This window comes from Glandiceps talaboti, chromosome 3 (genome assembly GCF_964340395.1).
Source record: "Glandiceps talaboti chromosome 3, keGlaTala1.1, whole genome shotgun sequence".
NCBI classification, from domain to species: domain Eukaryota; kingdom Metazoa; phylum Hemichordata; class Enteropneusta; family Spengelidae; genus Glandiceps; species Glandiceps talaboti.
The window spans coordinates 17,026,018-17,032,714 of NC_135551.1; positions in this window are offsets into that span (position 1 = coordinate 17,026,018).

The following is a 6,697-nucleotide window of genomic DNA, read 5'->3' on the forward strand; positions in this document are numbered from 1 at the left end:
CATCCATTACGACGTGTTTCGGCGTCAAATACACGTTGTTATTACCTTCGAAATTGATCGCTCAAACATTATATCAGTTCTCAAAACTGTTAATTTACGTGTGATAGTATCTGTTGACATTCTCGTAAATGTTTGTTTATGTCTGATCAGAGAGCGATTAACATTTAGGTATGCGAAAAGAGTTGTCTGGAAGGTAGAACTATACAAAATGCTGGTCCTGAGTAAAGAATGACCATAATTTTAGTTACCGTTCACCGGCTCTGTTTGTTCACAAGTTCCTGGAAGCTGAGAGTGTGGGACAGCCAGTTAAGTGTGAGAACAAATCGATCTCACACTCTGTATCAATGCGAGAGTTGAATTTTGTTTTATAAATCTATTGCTGATTGGTTTCTTACGTTCCGTAGTCAGCAGCATAGGGGCGTGTAATATTTCTTATAGTGTTGTTTTCCTGGTCTACAGACTAAATATAAGAACATTTTGACTATATATTCCTACCTGTAAGGAATATATCTACTAGTATAGAGATTGATACATTTGTAGCAGCAGGATTCGTACGATATTTTCCTAAGAAAACGGCAATCCAGGGCGGCAATCTAAGCAATAATGCGTACCCCCGACATATACTGAACGTTAATCAATATTCCCATTATATGTATTACATACAAATTAAATGGTTTTGACGCTGTGTTAGAAGGCAATATTTGTACATGTAAAGTGACAAAACAGTAAAAGACTGGCTAGTTACCTTTCTCTTATAATCATACACAATCTAGTTAGTATCTAAAACGTGTTTTCATGTTGTGCATACTCTGCCTGATCTGGTCACTTGTAAAGGTTCCATGATATCATTGTTACCACCTTCATACTTGAGTCAGTACATGCATCATTGTCCGTGTTCTTTATGACTTTCCAAACTATATCATCATCATCATCATCATCATCATTATCATCATTATCATCATTATTATCGATTCTTTCACCGCATTCATTTCTTGTCGCAAAGATGCAAATTCAGCCTTCAGGTTTTCGCGTTCATCTGGACATCTACTTCCCTTTAACTGGGACAACTCATGTTGCAATACTCTAATTTCCTTGATTAGTACAGAGACATCGATATGTGAAATATCAATACCTGGCAAGCATGATAGATCAAACGCAACAAAACAAGGTACTTCAGTTTCATCAAGTTCATGTAATAAAGTTAGCATATCTTGAATGTTGTTATTTCGTTTGTTCTGTCCTTGGCGGCGAATGAGACGAGATCTATCAGCATTGCACGACTCAAACAGCAGTCTCTTAACTTGTTCGACCTCTTTATCTTCATACGTATCAACACAGTTTAATAATCATGTCACTAGGCAAAATATCAATTTTGTTCCATAGAAAACATAACAGTTCATTTACAATAATGGGCCTGTCAGTTTCACTTCGTGTTGACTCAGTTTTCTTAATCTTCTTATTAGTAGCACTTTGCTTCTTCTCATTTTGTCTACCACTAGTAGCTGGGCTAGGGAAACGTGTTTCTTCACATCTGGGGCAAAGATCGAGATCACCTGACAATGGCAAGACAACAGCCCACTTATGAATTGCAAATTACGAGCCAAGAAATTTTGGGAACGGTTTTCCAGCTATAATGTTCGTTTGGTCAAAGTTTCACAGGCAGTATGCAAAGCACCTACCATTTACAGAAGTACTACAGTCATCAGATAATAAAATCCAACAACGGAGAAGCAATATTTTATGAAACGTATAGACAGCCAAGTCGAACGTCCGACATGTGCGAGTATGCTGATTATATGTCTATTAATCTCATACTTTGTGGTCTGAGGTTTTTTGATACAACCATGCAGAAACCAAGGGAAACTACACTTAAGATACCAATATTGAATGAAAAAAGTTTCTTGCTACATTTTCTCCGAATTTAATGAAAGTTTACGTCACCAATGCATGCAGACATCAAAAGTACATGTCAAAACATTGGCACCTATGTCGGGGGGGGGGGCGGAACCCTTAATGTGATATGTGGGGATGGCTTGCTGTAATAAACTCCAGGACACATAGAAATATAATTAAAACATCAACTTTTAATTAACTATATAAAAAGACTATATAAACATTCAAACAAAATATGTGCCGGCAAAAGAATTACTTATCTGACTGTGTTGTCATTGAGCAAACAAACTTAGTGTCCGAACGCGGGTGTACACACACAAACTCAGACCACTGTGATCGTCCACACTTCGACCGTATATTTGCTCGCTTCCTCAGCCTCTCTCACTTTTTCATCACTTCACAAATAGCAGCCTCAGTCATATTCTCCCATTCATTTGTTGCGATTAATTTCTAGGAAGACCTAAGTTTTAAATGGTTATAATGTATCAACAACAACAAAACTCTCCATACAACAGACACACAAATTACACTCTAATTCTTTCACTCACTATTACTAGATCCTAAAACTTCAAATGTTAAAAAAATTGTCGTCAAAAACATCAAAATCTGATGAAAAATAATGTCCTTGGTTACAACAAGCCACAAACAGATCACAATCCTTAATTTATCAAAGAATGAATCCCACCGCTGCCACCATTTGTAGTGAAATCATCTTTCACCATGTTTGTGTGAATGAATAGACAATATTTTGAATTTTGGGAATATTCCAGTGCCTGAGATTTACAGGCTACACTTTCATAAACTGTGGGTAAGTCGGGGGGACGGAACCCTTAATGTGATCTGTGGGGATGGCTTGCTGTAAGGAACTCCAGGACACGCAGAAATATGAGTAAACATCAACTTTAATTAACTATATAAAAAGACTATATATAAACATTCAAACAAAATATGTGCCGGCAAGACTTATCTGACTGTGCTGTTATTGAGCAAACAACATAGTGTCCGAACGAGGGTGTACACATAAAGAAGCGATGGCAGTTACACAACAATTGGTAGAGCTGGCTCCGACTGAAGACTCCATACGCCGTTGAACTGTCTCCAGATGCCCAATACTGCTACCAATGTCCGTTACCTGCACACTTGAACCAACTGGCCTCTGTTCCCACTGTTCAGTTTGGTCTGCTTCCCCTCGCCCGCCTTGCCTCACCTCGCCTTGCTGTTCTCTGCTCTCTCGTCCTCTCGTCTCATCGCCTTTCTCCCCAAGCACTAGCTCAAGCTCTAGGGTAACATATATACTCTGCTACAGGCTCTGCTCCCCATCTTAGAACTAAGAAATTTCCAATGGTTTACATAAGAAAACATGTGCTCATACAGCATGTCATTCATAGCCAAAATCTCAGTCTCCATTGGCTAATGTGTCTGATGACGTAAACTGTCATTGAAGCCATTGGCTAAAAGTTAATCGAAGTCATGCCTGACCATGTAATTCACATCTGTCCTGTGCTGTCTTTGCAGTTGACAATTGTTAATGACTGCGGATACAAAATATGACAGTTGCATATATTCTCCAGATGTCATGGCTATCATATCCCTGGGATAGTGTGTGGGATAGTCCCCAACCTGTCAATTTCAACTAGGTGATGACAAGTCCACACAAATTAAAGTTAGTGAAATGCAATAATGCACGAGTTTCACAAGTTTTAAAGTTGTATCAAACGGAGTACGTGAGCGGTAACTTGCAACTAACTGTATAATCCTTCTGGCTTTAGTCACAAAATAACACTATTGCTAAAAGGTTTGCTTCATTGGCCTTTAAAGCGTATGTGGTCAAACTTGAACAAATTGTAGGTAAAGCTGTTTATAGTCGAATATAAATCACAATTCAGAACATGCAAAAACTTAGACTATCGAAAGTAAAACCTCAATGTAAGCTTAGAAGTACTGTACAGATTCAATGATGAAATGTAGCCAAGCTATCATCAACATCATCATCATTATCATCATCATCATCATCATCATCATCAGTATCAGCATCAGCATAATCATCATCATCATCATCATCATCATCATCATCATAATACCCGTCTTCTTTCATTTTATGTATGTTATATATATATATATATATATATATATATATATATATATATATATATATATATATATATGCATATTCTCATATTCAATGTAAGCTCAGAAGTACTGTATATATTCCATGATGATTTGTAGCCATGCTATCATCATTATATTCTGAGTTTGATATAAAAAATATAACATACCAGCATATGGGAATATGTGACAGAATTAAACTGAATTATTGCATATATATATATATATATATATATATATATATATATATATATATATATATATATATATATATATATATATATATATATATATATATATATATATATATATATATATATATATATATAACAAAATATAAAACACAGACCATCCATTCTTTACGAAAGAAATTCGGCAGACTGAATTCGTGTGTCCAAGGGAGAGAAAATCAATAGCATAATTAATTAGCGAAAATATGATTCGGTGTATTCAAATAAATAAACAAACAAACAAACAAATCAATTCAAATCAAATTGCATATTTCTCAGACTACAATAGTTTTACTATCGTTGTCCCAGCAATCGAACATTGTTTTCAAAAAGTGAAAGATTTGAGTGCCATTGAAAGGAATATTAAGTCTAACTACATAAATAGCACACAGAAGAGAAATGAACCAGAAACAATGAAAACTGAAGATATAATAACACGTACACGACTTTTGAGATACGAGTACACAGTAAAACCCTTGGACTTGCCATCTCTATACATTTCAAACACAGCAATAAATAAATTCAAGAGATCCGTGGCCATTAATACAGAGTCTCTGATAACGCGATGTGTGGTTTCAGGGCGCCAATTTATAATATTAAAAATAAACTGATCTACTCCTGCAAGTAATATGTGGAAAACAGCGATGTTGAGTATAATAAATAAATGTTTGGTGTCCGGGATGACGGTAGCATCTAAAAGGTGAAAAACTGTAACTGTCGATATTGCCTCGGTGATGGTGAATAATAGTTGATGATTCCATTGCCGGTAAAAATCGTCGTTCCAATATCCCCATAAGACCCACCAAGTATAGTAATGCGAATGAATAACTGTTAACAACAATGCCAACATGGTGACACGGATATTTCCAGTGAGTAACAATGTAACTATCCGGGTACATGTTTCATAGACAACGAGTATGGCCGGCGAATACCGTCCACATCCACATTTTGAACGTCTGCGGCGTAACGTTGAAGTATACATGATGATAGCCTGCCACTGGTTTTTCATAACCACCTTTGAAGACAGTATCCCAACAAGAACAAGTGCATTTCTTTCTATCGACGGCTGGTTTCATAGGTGCCCATTGTTCTATGAACACACCAAAGTGAAGGTACTGAATCAGTGCGAGGAACAGGAAACAGATGAAGAAACTTGTAACTTTCTGGTGTTTTACGAAGAACTGTGAGGCAACTTTCATCTTCAACATAATATGGGCGAAATCTGGCAAAACAAAATGTGTGACAGATGAATTCACGTTTGTACGTTGACACATGTGAAAACAGTTTTTATAATTATAGATCAGCAGGCATGATATCTATTACGTAACTCTACTTTATAATGAACGAGATCTCAGTAAATACGAGAGCGCTAGTCACCATAACGAATTCATCAAAATAAGGTATGATGTGACTATGTTGATAGGCGAGCAATTTTGTACAGGTTACCAGTTTTTGGTGTAGACAGTAGAATGTATAATAGTTCATGTACATTGGGAACCTCTGCATGTGTTGAAGGTAGATTGTGTGCGAATTCTGCTGTAGTGGGTCAGTAGAAGATGAAATGCATTTCTTACTGCAATGTGATTTTTTTATGATCTTAGAATTTTGTATTTGACGTCTTTAACAGAATCTGAATTTAGTACTTGTCAGGCCAAGATAATCTGAAGTTTCTTTTTGTGCAGATAGTTGTATGAAAAACACAGCGACATACACATAGACATTATACAAATCCGTACCCCTAGAATTGTCATGAATTCGTAATTACTGCTGTGTTTGGGTTTAGACATGACACTGCTTATACGTTCAACTATGTATTTATATGCAGATGACTTAAAATTTTGTAGGTCAATACAGTCTGATTACGATTGCAGACTTCTTCAATCTGATGCTAGTCTCGTTGCTAAATGGTGTAGATCATGGAAGCTCAATCGTAACATCGGTAAATGTAATATAATAACTTTTTCAAGGAAAACTAAGTCTTAGGTGATTGATTATACATATAAACTTGATAAACAGCCAATCAAGCGAGTACAAGTAGTCAAAGATCTCGGAGTATACCTGACTCATATAACTTTAGTTTTTCTCAACATATTAATCGTATTATTAAAAGGTCATTTCAAATGCTTGGATTTATAAAGCGTATTTGCTCGAATTTCAACAACGTGCAAACCTTGAGAACTTTGTATATATCATATGTCAGAAGCAATTTAGAATACTGCGTAGTCTGGTCCCCTTATCAGAACTACCTCAGTCAGAAAATTGAAAGGGTCCAAAAGAAATTCATTAAATATATGTGCGTTAAGCAGGGTTATGTGTATGAGTCAGATCGATACTCAGAATTATGCGGCGTTTTTAATTTGCCTTCCTTATTTCTTAGATGTAAATTTCTTGACCTGTGTTTTGTCTAGATTAATGTGTGAATTCTAGATTTTTTGCCAAGATATTCTTGATAAGTTTAATTTTTATGT